We start from the raw sequence: 18327 nt of genomic DNA, 5'->3' as shown, positions 1-18327 counted from the left end.
GTCCACTTCTTCCACTTCCTCCACTTCTTCCACTTCCTCCACTTCGTCCACTTCCGCCATTTCCTCCACTTCCTCCACTTCCTCAACTTCCTTCACTTCCTCCACTACCTCCAATTCGTCCACTTGGTACACTTTGTCGTCCACTTCGTCCACTTCGTCAACTTCGTCCACCTCGTCCACCTCATCCACTTGGTCCACTTCGTCCACTTCTTCCACTTCGTCTACTTCGTCTTCTTCCTCCACTTCCTCCACTTCGTCTACTTCCTCCACTTCGTCCACTTCATCCACTTCGTCAACTTAGTCCACTTCCTCCACTTTCTCCACTTCGTCCATGTCTTCCACTTGTCCACCTCCTACACTTCCTCCACTTCTTCCACTTCCTCCACTTCGTCCACTTCGTCAACTTTGTCCACTTCATCTACTTCCTCCACTTCCTGCAATTCCTCCACTTGGTACACTTCCTCCACTTGGTCCACTTCCTGTACTTCGTGCACTTCGTCCACTTGCTCCACTTGCTCCACTTCGTCAACTTCGTCCACCTCGTCCACTTCGTCCACTTTGTCTACTTCGTCCACTTCTTCCACTTCGTCCACTTAGTCCACTTCCTCCACTTTGTCCATCTCCTCCACTTGTTCACCTTCTCCACTTCCTCCACTTCCTCCACTTCGTCCATCTCCTCCACTTGTCCTCCTCCTCCACTTCCTCCACTTCCTCCACCTCGTCCACTTTGTCAACTTCATCACCTTTGTCAATTTCATCCACCTCGTTCACTTTGTGCATTTGGTCCACTTCATCCACTTCGTCCACTTCTTCCAATTCTTCCACATCGTCCACTTTGTCCACCTCTTCCACTTCATCTACTTCTTCCACTTCCTCCACTTTGTCCGCTTCGTCCGCTTCGTCCGCTTCGTCCCCTTGATCCACTTCCTCCACTTCCTCCACTTCCTCAACTTCCTCCACTTCATCCACTTCCTCCACTACCTCCACTTCATCCACTTGATAACCTTTGTCGTCCACTTCGAAAACTTCGTCAGTTTGTCCACCTTGCCCACCTCGTCCACTTAGTCCACTTCCTCCACTTCGTCCACCTCGTCCACTTAGTCCACTTCATCCACTTCGTCAACTTAGTCAACTTCATCCACTTCATCCACTTCATCCACTTCGTCCACCTTGCCCACCTCCTCCACCTGTCCACCTCCTCCACTTCCTCCACTTCGTCCACTTCCTCCACTTCGTCCACTTCGTCAACTTCGTCCCCTTCCTCCCCTTCCTCCACTTCCTACATTTCGTCCACTTCGTCCACTTCGTCCACTTCGTGCACTGCGTCCACCTCGTCCACTTCGGCCACTTCCTCCACTTCGTCTACTTCCTCCACTTAGTCCACTTCGTCCATTTCGTCCACTTCCTCCACTTCCTCCACTTGCTCCACATCCTCCATTTCCTCCACTTCCTCCCGTTCCTCCACTTCCTCCACTTCGTCAACTTCGTCAACTTCGTCCACTTCGTCCACCTCGTCCACCTCGTCCACTTCCTCCACTTCGTCCACTTCGTCCACTTCGTAAACTTCGTCCACTTCCTCCACCTCCTCCACCTCCTCTACTTCCTCCACTTCCTCCACTTAGTCCACTTCATCCACTTCGTCAACTTAGTCTACTTCCTCAACTTCCTCCACTTCGTCCGCTTCGTCCATCTCCTCCACTTGTCCACCTCCTCCACTTCCTCCCCTTTCTCCATTTCCTACACTTTGTCCACTTCGTCCACTTCGTGCACTACGTCAACCTCGTCCACTTCCTCCAATTTGTCTACTTCCTCCACTTTGTCCACTTCGTCCGTTTCCTCAACTTCCTTCACTTGCTCCACATCCTCCACTTCCTCAACTTCCTCCACTTCCTCCCCTTCCTCCACTTCCTACATTTCGTCCACTTCGTCAACTTCGTCCACTTCGTGCACCTCGTCCACCTCGTCCACTTCCTCCACTTCGTCCTCTTCATCGACATCGTCCACTTCGTCCACTTCGTAAACTTCGTCCACTTCGTCCACTTCGTAAACTTCGTCCCCTTCCTCCACTTCCTCCACTTACTCCACTTCTTCCACTTTCTCCACTTCGTCCACTTCGTCAACTTCGTCCACTTTGTCCACTTCGTCAACTTCGTCCATATCCACCACTTCGTCCACTTCGTAAACTTCGACCACTTCGTCCAGTTGGTCCACTTCTTCCACTTCTTCAACTTCATCAACTTCGTCCACTTCTTCTACGTTGTCCACTTCCTCCACTTTGTCAACTTCGTCCACTTCGTCCACTTCGTCCACTTCGTCTACTTCGTCAACTTCTTCAACTTCCTCAACTTCGTCAACTTCGTCCACTTCCTCCACTTCGTCCACTTCCTCCACTTAGTCCACTTCTTCCACTTCGTCCACCTCGTCCACCTCCTCCACTTCGTCCACTTCGTCAACTTCAACCACTTCGTCCACTTAGTCCAGTTCCTCCACTTCTTCCAGTTCTTCCACCTCCTCCACCTCGTCCACCACCTCCAGCTCCTCCACATCCTCCACGTCCTCCACTTTCTCCACTTCCTCCACTTACTCAACTTCCTTCACTTCCTCCACTTCCTCCACTTCGTCAACTTTGTCAACTTTGTCCACTTCCCCCACCTCCTCCACTTCCTCCACTTCCTCCACTTCATCCATTTCCACCACATCCTCCACTTCGTCCACTTCGTCCACGTCCTCCACTTCCTTCACTTCCTTCACTTCCTCCACTTCCTCCACTTCCTCCACCACCTCCACTTCGTAAACTTTGTAAACTTCGTCCACTTCCGACACTTCCTCCACTTCCTCCACTTCCCCCACTTCCTCCACTTCCTCCACTTCCTCCACTTCCTCCACTTCCTCCATTTCCTCCACTTCCTCCACTTCTTCCACTTCGTCCACTTCGTGAACCTCATCAACCTCATCAACTTCGACCACTTCGTCCACTTCTTCCACTTCTTCAACTTCGTCCACTGCGTCCACTTCGTCCACTTCATCCACTTCGTCAAGTTCTTCAACTTCGTCCACTTCGTCCACTTCCTCCACTTCGTCAACTTCCTCGACTTCGTCCACTTCGTCCACTTCCTGCACTTAGTCCACTTCGTCCACTTCCTCCTCTTCGTCCACCTCCTCCACCTCCTACACTTCCTCCACTTCATCCACCTTGTCAACTTCGTAAACTTCATCCACTTCGTCCACTTCGTCAACTTCTTCAACTTCCTCAACTTCGTCAACTTCGTCAACTTCGTCCACTTCCTCCACTTAGTCCATTTCATCCACATCTTCAACTTCGTCAACTTCGTCCACTTTGTCCACCTCCTCCACCTCCTCCACTTCCTCCACTTCGTCCACTTAGTCCACTTCATCCACTTCGTCAACTTGGTCCACTTGCTCCACTTCCTCCACTTCGTCCACTTCGTCCATCTCGTTCACTTGTCCACCTCCTCCACTTCCTCCACTTCCTCCACTTCCTCCACTTCGTCCACTTCATCAACTTCGTCCCCTTCCTCCCCTTTCTCCACTTCCTACACTTCGTCCACTTCGTCCACTTCGTGCACTGCATCTACCGCGTCAACTTCGTCCAGTTCCTCGACTTTGTCTACTTCCTCCACTTAGTCCACTTCGTCCATGTTGGTATCGGAGGGGGTATTTTTCGAAGAGTATAGCGCAGCGGAATTAAAACTCAAAGAGTGGAAAGCGTATTCGATCACAATTAAACTTAATTTTGTCCTTTTAGTAAAAATAATTTTCTTTCAGAAAATTAATCAAACAGTTGATATGCGTAAAATGTAAAGAGTATAGAGAGCAAGAACATTCAACACAGAATTTTTATCCTGGTTCGATTCAAAAGAATCTACGTCCAGTTGTTAATCACTATAAAAGGTGATTAACGTTTTCACTAAAAACAGTTTTACAAATTACAATAAGAGTGAATAAAAACAAATAAAAAACCTTCCTTCGACGAACGAACCGGAAGAAGAACACTCTGCCAACTCGAAGAGAACCGCTCCGACTATCGACAAACGAAACACGAGCTTCTCCTATTCACGAGACCAGGCAGAGCACCTTGCTAACTCGAAGAGAGGTTGCTCCGACTATCGACACACGACACGCGAGCCTCTCCTGTTCACGAGACCAAGCAATGGAACTTGAACTATAGCTTCTGAGAACTTCCTCTGACAAACAGTATTCTGCAAGAGCTTCTGTTCAACAACGTTACTAGTGATCTTCACAGAAACCCAATATATAGCTAGATGTTCTGAATATCTAAGGTTAAGTCTTAACTGCCACGAATAATCGATTATTGTAAGTGATAATCGATTATTCAAGTCCGTTACAGGTTTTCAAGAATGTGATAATCGATTATATGAGGTGATAATCGATTATTCCTGGATGACTTGTGATAATCGATTATTGACATTCCATAATCGATTATGGCAGTAAAAAAATGCAAGTTTTACAAAGTTACAAGACTTTCCTACTATATTTAATTTATAAAAATTGCTTTTAAATAATTCTAATATCTTCTTCAACTAAAACTTCTTGCAGCATCATCAAAACAATTTTCTTCAAGATTTACCAATACTCCTTATTGGTAACAATCTCCCCCTTTTTGATGATGATCAAAAAATTCAATTTTAAAAGCAATTTTGGCTTACCTGCAAAACATACAAGCTAACAGACAACAACAGAGTTAGCAATACCTGTATTAATGTATACTTATCCCCTTATATTATTCTTCTCCCCCTTTTGGATCATAAGCAAAAAGATTTGATCTAAAAAAAAAACTCCCCCTAAAAACGATCTCCCCCTCAATTAAACAAAGTATGCATATAATCAAGAGATCATTTTATTTATTGAAAAGAAAGATTACATTAAAAGAAGAAACATAAAAGATAGAATTATAACATAGATGAAATAGCAAGCAAACAACAAAACATGCTAACATAGAACCTATATCTAAAACTCAGGACTTTATTTTTGAAACTGTTAGCATGATAATCGATTGTGCATGATGATAATCGATTATGCCTGATGATAATCGATTATGCCTTATGATAATCAATTATTCGTTCAAAATTTCCCAGATTTGAGATTTAAGTTTGAATAATCGATTATTGCCTTGTGATAATCGATTATGAAGCGTCAATTTTACGAAAATGTGAAAATTTTCATAAGCGTTGATCCTAAGACATGTCTAATACTCCTAACTCTCTTCTAAGCTCAAAAAATCTATCCTTAGGTAGCGCCTTGGTGAAAATATCAGCTAATTGATGTAAGGTATCAACATATTCAATTTGACAATCCCCCTTTTGAATATGGTCTCTCAAGAAATGATGTCTAATCTCAATGTGCTTAGTTCTTGAGTGCATTATGAGATTCTTAGTTAAATTTATAGCACTAGTATTATCACATTTTAAAGGAATATTATCAAGGAAGATATCAAAGTCTTCTAGTTGCTGTTTCATCCACAAAATTTAGGCATAAAAATTTTCAGCAGCAATATATTCAGCTTCAGTGGTAGACAAGGCTACACATGCTTGTTTCTTTGAATTCCAGGATACCAAAGAACAGCCTAGAAAATGACAAGTACCACTAGTACTTTTCCTATCAATTTTACAACCACCATAGTCTGCATCAGAATAACCTATTAAACTAAGTGAAGCATCTGATGGATACCAAAGTCCAAAAGAAGTGGTTCCCTTAAGGTATTTTAAGATTCTCTTGACAGCAGTCAAATGAGATTCTTTAGGATTTGCTTGGTACCTAGCACACACACATACACTTTGCATAATATCTGGTCTACTAGCAGTTAAGTATAATAAAGATCCTATCATGCCTCTAAACATAGTTTCATTTACTCCTTTTCCAAATTCATCCTTATCTAAATAGCATGAAGTACCCATAGGTGTATTAGCTTCTTTACACGTATCCATACCAAATTTCTTAAGAATTTCTCTACAATATTTTGTTTGGGAAATAAGAGTACCTCCATTCATCTGTTTTATCTGTAGTCCTAAAAAGAAATTCAACTCACCCATCATAGACATCTCAAACTCACTTTGCATTATTTTTACAAATTCTTCACATAAGGAGTCATCAGTTGACCCAAAGATAATATCATCTACATAAACTTGTACAATCAAGATGTATTTTCCTACTTTCTTTATAAATAAGGTTGAATCAACCTTACCTCTAGAAAAATTATTATCAAGTAAGAAGGTACTAAGTCTTTCATACCAAGACCTAGGTGCCTGTTTAAGACCATACAAGGCCTTTTTCAACTTATAAACATGATCAAGAAATTTGAAATCCTCAAAACCAGGAGGTTGACTAACATATACCTCTTCTTTTATGAAACCATTTAAAAACGCACTTTTCACATCCATTTGATACAGTTTAAATTTCATCAAAGATGCATATGCAAGCAACAATCTAATTGCTTCTAACCTGGCCACTGGTGCATATGTTTCATCATAGTCTATACCTTCTTCTTGACAGTAGCCCTTTGCAACTAGCCTTGCTTTGTTCTTTGTGATGTTTCCATCCTCATCAAGCTTGTTCCTGAATACCCATTTGGTTCCTATGACTTGATAATCATCTTGCTTTGGAATAAGTTCCCAGACTTCATTCCTTTCAAATTGGTTTAGCTCTTCTTGCATAGCAACGCACCACTTATCATCTTGAAGAGCTTCCTTTATATTCTTGGGTTCTATCTGAGACACAAAAGCTACAGTTAGACAAAAATTATTAAGATTATGTCTAGTAGTTACTCCTTTTGAAATGTCTCCAATGATGTTGTCCAAGGAAAGTCCTCTTGGTTGTTGATAGCTTTTAGAATCAACAGCTTGAGGTGTTTCTTGAAGTTCTGGAGGATAGTTCTCTTTTAGATACATCTCTTCAAGAGCTTCCTTCAAATAATCCTCATCACCTGCAATAGGTTTGTTTGACTCAAAAGGGTTTTCCTCAAGGTCCACAATCTCATCAAAGACAACATGCATTGATTCTTCAATTGTCAAAGTTCTTCTATTAAATACTCTATATGCTTTACTGGTCAAAGAATATCCTAGGAAAATTGCTTCATCAGATTTTGCATCAAATTTGCCTAGATTATCTTTTCCATTATTCAAGACAAAGCATTTGCACCAAAATATTTTCAAGTGAGATACATTTGGTTTTCTACCATTCAACAGTTCATATGGAGTTAATTTCAGAATTGGCCTAATAAGCATCCTGTTTAACACATAACAAGCAGTACTAACTGCATCAACCCAAAAATATTTTGGCACATTAGATTCATTCATAAGGGTTCTAGCTAATTCTTCTAATGATCTATTTTTCCTTTCAACAACACCATTTTGTTGGGGAGTTCTAGGTGCAGAAAAGTTATGTGCTATGCCATATTCTTCACAAAATTTATCAAAAGATTCATTTTCAAATTCTCCACCATGATCACTTCTCAATGTTTTGATTTTCAAGTCTTTTACATTTTGAATACGTTTAGCAAAAGATTTAAAGGCTTTGAAAGCTTCACTTTTCAAATTTAAAAAGAAGGTCCAAGTGAATCTTGTGTAATCATCAACAATTACAAGAGCATAGTAATTTCCACCAAAACTTTTAATTCTAGATGGACCAAATAAGTCCATACGCAAAAATTCTAAAGGTTTTGATGTTGAAATCATGCTTTTGGATGAAAATGAAGATTTGGTTTGTTTACCTTTTTGACATGCAGTGCATAATTTGTCTTTCTCAAATTTCAGTTTAGGCAAACCAATCACAAGATCTTTTGAAATCAATTTATTTAAATGTTGCATATGAATATGTGCAGCTCTTTTATGCCATAGCCAAGGATTTTCTTCTTTAGCAACTAAGCATGTTATACTATGATTAGATGCACTTTCAATATCAATCAAATAAATATTGTTATGCCTAACACCTTGCAAAGCAATATCAGCAGAATCTTTAAAGTAAACAGTGCATTTATCACTTTCAAAAGTTACCTTGAGACCTTTGTCACATAATTGACTTATGCTTAAGAGGTTATGCTTGAGGCCTTCAACATATAGCACATCTCTTATAGTTAATGTATTTCCTCCTCCAATGTCTCCGGTACCCTTGATTCTACCTTTGTTGTTATCCCCATAAGTCACAAATCCTTGCTTTTTCTTCTCAAAAGAGATGAATCTTTTCTTGTCACCGGTCATGTGTCTTGAACATCCACTATCAAGATACCACAATGACTTCTTTGACTTAGTAGATTCCTACAAAACAAATTAGCAAGAGTTTTAGGTTCCCAATCTAATTATGGGTCCTTGGGGTTAGTTCATGCAAGTATAAATCATTTTACAACTTTAACCCATGCATATTTACCATTTGGAACACCAAAATGTTTAATGTTGCATTTGTTTGATGTGTGTCCATGCTTCATACAGTAAAAACAACAAGCATTGCTTACTTTGTTTTTAATAAAAGTCCCTTTTTCAACCTAAACTCTACGAGTTCTTCTTACTTTGGACTTATTTATTTGATGCATATTTCTATTTTCAACATTGCTTTTCTTAAGGTTTGTCTTAGCATGTGAATTATTCTTGGTTTCCTTTGCAAGTAAGTTTTCAAGTATGTCAATATCAAACATATGATTCTTACAAGACAAGCATTCAACAGGTTCAACAGTAGCATTTGGATCAGATAATTTTGTTTCTAAAGAACTAACTTTATTTCTTAAGACAACTTCATCATCAAGCAACTTTTCATAATTCAGTTTTAATTCATTATGCTCTTTCTTAAGTTTTTTATGTGCAGCATCAAGTTTTTCAGATTCAATCAACAATTCACATAAGGCCTTTTGCAAGTCTAATTCACTAGATTCAAAGCTGGAATCACTTACTTGGCTTCCAGTATCTTCTGAGTCAGCCATTAGACAAATATTGGCTTCTTCATCTGAATCACTTGAGCTTGTTGAGCTAGATGCATTGTCTTCCCAAGCTATGTAAGCTTTCTTCTTCTTTGGGAATTTCCTTTCTTTCTTTTCTTCACTTTTCTTGTTCTTTGGACATTCAGTTTTCATGTGCCCTTTTTCTCCACATCCATAGCATTTAACACTTGAAGGAGATTCTTGATTTTCTCTCCTTTCTTTACGAAATTTGTCCTTACCTTTTGCCTTCATAAACTTGGCAAATTTCTTTATCATGAGGCTCATGTTCTCCTCATCATCAGAATCATCATCTTCAATCCTTTTAGATTTCTTTACTTTGGAGATTTCGGACTTGAAGGCTAGTGTCTTTCTTTTGCCTTGATCTTCTTCAGTCGTCAATCTTCTCAACTCAAGCTCATGCTCACGGAGTTTCCCAAACAAAATTGGCATTGACATTTGAGTGAGATTTTGAGACTCAGAGATGGCAGTTACCTTTGGTTGCCACGACCTGTCCAATGATTTCAAAATTTTTACATTCAATTCATCAGTATCAAAAGTCTTACCCAACCCTGTCAAGTGGTTCACTATGTGAGTGAAACGCTTTTGGACATCAGAAATTGTTTCTCCAAGTTGCATTCTGAACATCTCATACTCCTGAATGAGAGTGTTCTTCCTTGCACGTTTCACATCCTCTGTTCCTTCATGTGTGACTCTCAGAACTTCCCACATTTCCTGTGCTGTCTTACACACAGAAATTCTATAAAATTCATCAAGCACAACAGCAGATGAAATAATATTACGAGCTTTAATATCAAACTGAGCTCGTCTATTTTCTTCATTAGTCCACTCAAAAAATGGTTTTTCTACTTCTACACCTTCAACTCTGTTTTTAGGAATATAAGGACCATTTTGTACAGCTTCCCAGATGCCTCTGTCAACAGACCCCATAAAAATTTCCATTCTGACTTTCCAGAATGCATAGTTATCACCAGTAAACAATGGAGGTCTGTTAATGGAAGCACCCTCAGCATATACATGGTTTTGATTTTGACCGGCCATTTTCGCAAATGTTGCAAAACTATCAAAGCAAGCTCTGATACCAATTGTTGGTATCGGAGGGGGTATTTTTCGAAGAGTATAGCGTAGCGGAATTAAAACTCAGAGAGTGGAAAGCGTATTCGATCACAATTAAACTTCATTTGGTCCTTTTAGTAAAAATAATTTTCTTTCAGAAAATTAATCAAACAGTTGATATGCGTAAAATGTAAAGAGTATAGAGAGCAAGAACATTCAACACAGAATTTTTATCCTGGTTCGATTCAAAAGAATCTACGTCCAGTTGTTAATCACTATAAAAAGTGATTAACGTTTTCACTAAAAACAGTTTTACAAATTACAATAAGAGTGAATAAAAACAAATAAAAAACCTTCCTTCGACGAACGAACCGGAAGAAGAACACTCTGCCAACTCGAAGAGAACCGCTCCGACTATCGACAAACGAAACACGAGCTTCTCCTATTCACGAGACCAGGCAGAGCACCTTGCTAACTCGAAGAGAGCTTGCTTCGACTATCGACACACGACACGCGAGCCTCTCCTGTTCATGAGACCAAGCAAGGGAACTTGAACTATAGCTTCTGAGAACTTCCTCTGACAAACAGTATTCTGCAAGAGCTTCTGTTCAACAACGTTACTAGTGATCTTCACAGAAACCCAATATATAGCTAGATGTTCTGAATATCTAAGGTTAAGTCTTAACTGCCACGAATAATCGATTATTGTAAGTGATAATCGATTATTCAAGTCTGTTACAGGTTTTCAAGAATGTGATAATCGATTATATGAGGTGATAATCGATTATTCCTGGATGACTTGTGATAATCGATTATTGACATTCCATAATCGATTATGGCAGTAAAAAAATGCAAGTTTTACAAAGTTACAAGACTTTCCTACTATATTTAATTTATAAAAATTGCTTTTAAATAATTCTAATATCTTCTTCAACTAAAACTTCTTGCAGCATCATCAAAACAATTTTCTTCAAGATTTACCAATACTCCTTATTGGTAACAGTCCACTTCGTCCATTTCGTCCACTTCGTCCACTTCTTCCACTTGCTCCACTTGCTCCACTTCCTCCACTTCCTCCACTTCCTCCACTTCCTACACTTCGTCCACTTCGTCAACTTCGTCCACTTCGTCCACTTCGTCCACCTCGTCCACCTCGTCCACTTCCTCGACTTCGTCCACTTCATCCACTTCGTCCACTTCGTCCACTTCGTCCACTTCGTAAACTTCGTCCCCTTCCTCCACTTCCTCCACTTCGTAAACTTCGACCACTTCGTCCATATCGTCCACTTTTCCACTTCTTCAACTTCATCAACCTTGTCCACTTCCTCTACTTCGTCCACTTCATCCACTTTGTCAACTTCGTCAACTTCGTCCCCTTCGTGTACTTCGTCAACTTCGTCAACTTCTTCAACTTCCTCAACTTCATCAACTTCATCCACTTCGTCCACTTCGTCCACTTCATCCACTTCCTCCACTTCGTCCACTTCCTCCACTTAGTCCACTTCGTCCACTTCGTCCACCTCGTCAACCTCCTCCACTTCCTCCACTTCATCCACTTCAACCACTTTGTCCACTTAGTCCACTGATGGACAAATTTATGAACACCAAAATATGATGTCACAAACTTGTTTTTCAATCGGCAAGTATGACCGAATCGTTCAAGTAATAAACTTGGTAAGACCAAGTATCGTTCTTCCCAAAGGACTCACGGCCTAGTTTAGTTGTGTGGTTTATTGATTAGCTAAGACTTAAAGACGAAATATTTGGATTTTTATATGCAAAAGACGAAAATTAAATATGTATGCATGAAGTTTTGATCAATGGCAAAAAGCAAAAGATAAACACTTTCAATGAAATATATGTATGAATATGTTGTTGGTGTTCAATTTCATCTTTTCCACTCTCATATATTTTAGGAATTCAACATTCAAATCATCATTGTTAATGCCACTCTCTAAAGTACCTTTCAAGAAGGCTTCTCACTAATCACGAGTTCATACAATTCCTAGCATTCCTAATGATTAGTTCATAAGTGCAGGAGCTTAACGACAACCAATGTGATATTGGGAGAAATTCCCCGGATCTAGACTTCCCCGTACGCGCCCGTATCGACAAAACCAATAATCATGCATCGAATGAGTTAAACAATGCAAGCATTACGCAAAGAGGAAAAACCCTAACTAATGATGAAAGAAAGCATAGATCTTAAATAAAAGATGTAAAAACAAATTCCGTATATGAGAGCTTCAAAAGATTACATTGATTCCCCAACAAACATACAGAGTTTAGTTCACCATATTCATGGTGAAACTAGATGAATAATAATGAAAGAATGGAAGAGATAGAAAAACCCGAGAAAGAGAAGAGGAGAGCTGTCACCATCTCCCAATCTACCCCCAAGGGGTGAAAAAGAGAGTGTTTGCTTCGTTTCTGCCAAAGATACCTAACCCTAGGAAACCCTAAAGCTTATATATTATTCGTAAATTACAGAAAATTAGATCCAAGCCCATAAAAGTGCCGCTCAGCGGTAAAGTACCGCTCAGCGGTAAGTGCGTGAGACGTTTCTTCCCCTCAGCGGCCATTTTGCCCCTCAGCGGATCTCCCGTAAGCTCCTGAGTGCCGCTCAGCGGTAAACTGCCGCTGAGCGGTGACTTCGGCTTCTCCTTATGCACTTTTTGATGTCTTTTCTGATTCCATCTCTCTCCTTCTTCACTTCTTTCACCAAATTCACCTTAAAACCTGCACAAAAACACTGAAATCAAGCATAAACCTGTCCAGCTCTCTTATTTCTGAAAATATGAAGAAAAGCATGATTTCAAGCTAGTTTCTAAGTATAAAGGTTGCTTTTAGTATCAATTTTAAGCATGAAAATAACAGTTTTTCAACTGTTATCATCCACTTCCTCCACTTCTTCCAGTTCTTCCACCTCCTCTACCTCGTCCACCACCTCCAGCTCCTCCACATCCTCCACGTCCTCCACTTTCTCCACTTCCTCCACATACTCAACTTCCTCCACTTCCTCCACTTCCTCCACTTCGTCAACTTTGTCAACTTTGTCCACTTCGTCCACTTCCCCCACCTCCTCCATTTCCTCAACTTCTTCCACTTCGTCCATTTCCACCACATCCTCCACTTCGTCCACTTCGTCCACCTCCTCCACTTCCTCCACTTCCTTCACTTCCTCCACTTCCTTCACTTCCTCCACTTCGTCAACTTTGTCAACTTCGTCCACTTCGTCCACTTCTGACACTTCCTCCACTTCCTCCACTTCCTCAACTTCCTCCACTTCCCCCACTTCCTCCACTTCCTCCACTTCCTTCACTTCCTCCACTTCCTCCACTTCCTCCACTTCCTCCATTTCCTCCACTTCCTCCACTTCCTCCACTTCGTCCACTTCGTCCACTTCGTCAACCTCATCAACTTCGTCCACTTCGCCCACTTCCTCCACTTACTCCACTTCTTCCACTTCGTCCACTTCGTCCACTTCCTCCACTTTCTCCACTTTGTCCACTTCGTCAAGTTCTTCCAGTTCATCAACTTCGTCCACATCCTCCACTTCCTCCACTAACTCCACTTCCTCCACTTCCTCAACTTCGTCCAATTCGTCCACTTCGTCAACTTCGTCCACTTCTTCCACTTACTCCACTTCTTCTACTTCCTCCACTTCGTCCACTTCGTCAACTTCGTCCACTTCGTCAACTTCGTCCACTTCGTCAAGTTCCTCAACTTCGCCCATATCCTCCACTTCGTCCACTTCGTAAACTTCGACCACTTCGTCCACTTGTTCCATTCTTCAACTTCGTCAACTTCGTCCACTTCGTTCACTTCCTCCACTTCATCCACTTCGACCACTTCATCCACTTCGTCAACTTCGTCAACTTCAACCACTTAGTCGACTTCGTCCACTTCGTCAACTTCTTCAACTTCGTCAACTTCGTCAACTTCGTCAACTTCAACCACTTAGTCGACTTCGTCCACTTCGTCAACTTCTTCAACTTCGTCAACTTCGTCCACTTCTTCCACTTAGTCCACTCCGTCCACTTCGTTCACCTCGTCCACCTCCTCCACTTCGTCCGCTACGTCCACTTCGTCCACTTTGTCTACTTAGTCCACTTCGTCCACTTCTTCCACTTCGTCCACCTCCTCCACTTCGTCCACTTCCTCCACCTCCTTCACATCCTCCACGTCCTCCACTTCCTCCACCTTCTCCAGTCACTCCACTTCCTCCACTTCCTCAACTTCCTCCACTTCCTCCACTTCATCCACTTACCCCACTTCGTCCCCTTCGTCAAGTTCGTGCACTTCCTCCACTTCGTCCACTTCGTCGTCCAATTCGTCCACGTCGTCAACTTCGTCCACCTCGTCGACCTCGTCCACCTCGTCCACTTGGTCCACTTGGTCCACTTCTTCCAATTCGTCCACTTCGACCACCTCCTCCACTTCCTCCACTTCCTCCACTTGCTCCACTTAGTCCACTTGGTCCACTTCGTCCACTTAGTCCACTTACTCCACTTCCTCCACTTTGTCCTCTTTGTCCACTTCGTCCTTCATGCACTTTGTTCCACTTCGTCCACTTCGTCAACTTCCTCCAGTTCATCCAGTTAGTCCAATTCCTCCACTTCCTCCACTTCGTCGACTTCGTCCTCTTCCTCGACTTCGTCCACTTCGTCCACTTCCTCCACATTGTCCATTTCGTCCACTACCTCCACTTCCTCCACTTCGTCCACTTCGTCCACTTCGTCTAGTTCGTCCACTTCCTCTATTTCGTCAACTTCGTCGACTTCCTCCACATCCTCCACTTCGTTCACTTCCTCCACTTCTGCCACTCCGTCCACTTCCTCCACTTCCTCCACTTCCTCCACTTCCTCCACTTCCTCCACTTCCTCCACTTCCTCCACATCCTCCACTTCCTTCACTTCTTCCACTTCCTCCACTACCTCCACTTCGTCCACTTCATCCACTTCGTCCAGTTAGTTGACTTCCTCCACTTCCTCCACTTCGTCCACTTCGTCAACTACGTCCACTTCCTCCACTTCCTCCACTTCGTCCACTTCCTCGAGTTCGTCCACTTTCTCCACTTCGTCCATTTCCTCCACTTCGTCCACTTCGTCCATTTCCTCCACTTCGTCCACTTCCTCCACTTTCTCTAATTCCTCCACATCCTCTACTGCCTCCACTTCCTTTACTTCCTCCACTTCCTCCACTTCCTCAACTTTCTCAACTTCCTCCACTTCGTCAACTTCGTCCACTTCCTGCACATTTTCCACTTCGTCCACGTCAGCCACTTCTGCCACTTCCTCCACTTCCTCCACTTCCCCCACTTCCTCCACTTCCTCCACTTCCTCCACTTCCTCCACTTCCTCTACTTCTTCCACTTCCTTAACTTCATCCACTTCTTCAACTTCCTCCACTTCCTTCACTTCCTCCACTTCCTCCACTTCCTCCACTTCCTCCACATCCTCCATTTCCTCCACTTCGTCCACTTCGTCCACTTCGTCAACCTCATCAACTTCATCAACTTCGTCCACTTCCTCCACTTACTCCACTTCATCCACTTCCTCCACTTCGTCCACCTCGTCCATCTCCTCCACATCCTCCACTTCGTCCACTTCATCCACATAGTCCACTTCGTCCACTTGTTCCACTTCTTCCACCTCCTCCACTTCGTCCACCTTCTCCACCTCCTCCACATCCTCCACGTCCTTCACTTCCTCCACTTACTCCACTTCCTCAACTTCCTCGACTTCCTCCTCTTCCTCATCTTCGTCCACTTCGTCCACTTCGTCCACTTCGTCCACTTCGTCCACTTCGTCAACTTCGTCCACTTCCTCCACTTACTCCACTTCTTCCACTTTCTCCACTTCCTCCACTTCGCCAACGTCGTCAACTTCGTCCATATCCTCCACTTCGTCCACTTCGTAAAGTTCGACCACTTCGTCCAATTCTTCCACTTCTTCAACTTTGTCAACTTCGTCCCCTTCATCCACTTTGTCAATTTGGTCAACTTCGTCCACTTCGTCCACTTCGTCTACTTCGTCAACTTCGTCAACTTCGTCAGCTTTGTCCACTTCCTTTACTTCCTCCACTTCCTCCACTTAGTCCACTTTGTCCACTTTGTCCACTTCGTCAACTTTGTCCACTTAGTCCACTTTGTCCACTTCGTCCACTTCATCCACTTCGTCCACTTAGTCCACTTAGTCCACTTCGTCCACTTCGTCCACTTCTTCAACTTCTTCCACCTCATCCACTTCGTCCACCTCCTCCAGCTCTCCACAGCCTCCACGTCCTCCATTTCTCCACTTCCTTCACTTACTCAACTTCCTCCACTTCCTCCACTTTTTCGACTTCGTCCCCTTCGTCAAGTTCGTCAACTTCTTCCACTTCCTCCACTTCCTCCACTTAATCAACTTTGTCAACTTCGTCCACATCCGACACTTCCTCCACTTCCTTCACTTCCTTCACTTCCTCCACTTCCTCCACTTCCCCCGCTTCGTCCACTTCGTCCACTTCCTGCACTTCCTCCATTTCCTCCACTTTCTCCATTTCATCCACTTCGTCCACTTCCTCAACCTCGTCCACTTCCTCCACTTACTCCACTTCTTCCACTTCCTCCACTTCATCCACTTCGTCAACTTCGTCCACTTCGTCAACTTCGTCCGTATCCTCCACTTCGTCCACTTCCTAAACTTCGACCACTTCGCCCACTTCTTCCACCTCTTCAACTTCGTTAACTTCGTCCACTTCATCCACTTCATCCACTTCGTCCACTTCGTCAACTTCTTCAACTTCGTCCACTTCGTCAACTTCGTCCACTTCGACCACTTCGTCCACTTCGTTCACTTCCTCCACTTCTTCCACTTCCTCCACTTCCTCCACTTCGTCAACTTCGTCCATATCCTCTAGTTCGTCCACTTCGTAAACTTCGACCACTTCGATCGCTTCGTCCACTTCGTCAACCTCATCAACTTCGTCAACTTCGTCCAGTTCCTCCACTTACTCCACTTCTTCCACTTCCTCCACCTCGTCCACTTCGTCCACCTCGTCCACCTCCTCCACTTCCTCCACTTCGTCCACTTCATCCACTTCGTCCACTTAGTCCACTTCGTCCACTTGTTCCACTTCTTCCTCTTCTTCCACCTCCTCCACTTCGTCCACCTCCTCCACCTCCTCCACTTCGCCCACTTCCTCCACTTCCTCCACTTCCTCCATATCCTCCACTTCCTTCACTTCTTCCACTTCCTCCACTACCTCCACATCGTCTACTTCATCCACTTCGTCCAGTTAGTTGACTTCCTCGACTTCCTCCACTTCGTCTACTTCATCAACTTCGTCCACTTCCTCCAGTTCGTCCACTTTCTCCACTTCGTCCATTTCCTCGACTTCGTCCACTTCCTCTAATTCCTCCACATCCTCCACTTCCTCCACTTCCTTTACTTCCTCCACTTCCTCCACTTCCTCAACTTTCTCAACTTCCTCCACTTCCTCCACTTCCTCCACTTCGTTAACTTCGTCCACTTCCTGCACATTGACCACTTCGTCCACGTCTGCCACTTCTTCAAGTTCCTCCACTTCCTCCACTTCCCCCACTTCCTCCACTTCCTCCACTTCCTCCACTTCCTCCACTTCTTCCACTTCCTTAACTTCATCCACTTCTTCAACTTCCTCCACTTCCTTCACTTCCTCCACTTCCTCCACTTCCTTCACTTCGTCCACTTCCTGCACATTGTCCACTTCGTCCACGTCCGCCACTTCTTCCACTTCCTCCACTTCCCCCACTTCCTCCACTTCCTCCACTTCCTCCACTTCTTCCACTTCCTTAACTTCATCCACTTCTTCAACTTCCTCCACTTCCTCCACTTCGTCCACTTCGTCAACCTCATCAACTTCGTCAACTTCGTCCACTTCCTCCACTTACTCCACTTCTTCCACTTCCTCCACTTCGTCCACCTCGTCCACCTCCTCCACTTCCTCCACTTCGTCCACTTCATCCACTTCGTCCACATAGTCCACTTCGTCCACTTGTTCCACTTCTTCCTCTTCTTCCACCTCCTCCACTTCGTCCACCTTCTCCACCTCCTCCACATCCTCCACGTCCTTCACTTCCTTCACTTACTCCACTTCCCCAATTTCCTCGACTTCCTCCACTTCCTCATCTTCGTCCACTTCGTCAACTTCGTCCACTTCGTCCACTTACTCCACTTCTTCCACTTTCTCCACTTCCTCCACTTCGTCAACTTCGTCCACTTCGCCAACGTCGTCAACTTCGTCCATATCCTCCACTTCGTCCACTTCGTAAACTTCGACCACTT

This window comes from Vigna umbellata, chromosome 11 (assembly GCF_029865625.1).
Source record: "Vigna umbellata cultivar VRB3 chromosome 11, Vumbellata_1.0, whole genome shotgun sequence".
Lineage (NCBI taxonomy): Eukaryota > Viridiplantae > Streptophyta > Magnoliopsida > Fabales > Fabaceae > Vigna > Vigna umbellata.
This window is presented reverse-complemented; position numbering follows the sequence as displayed.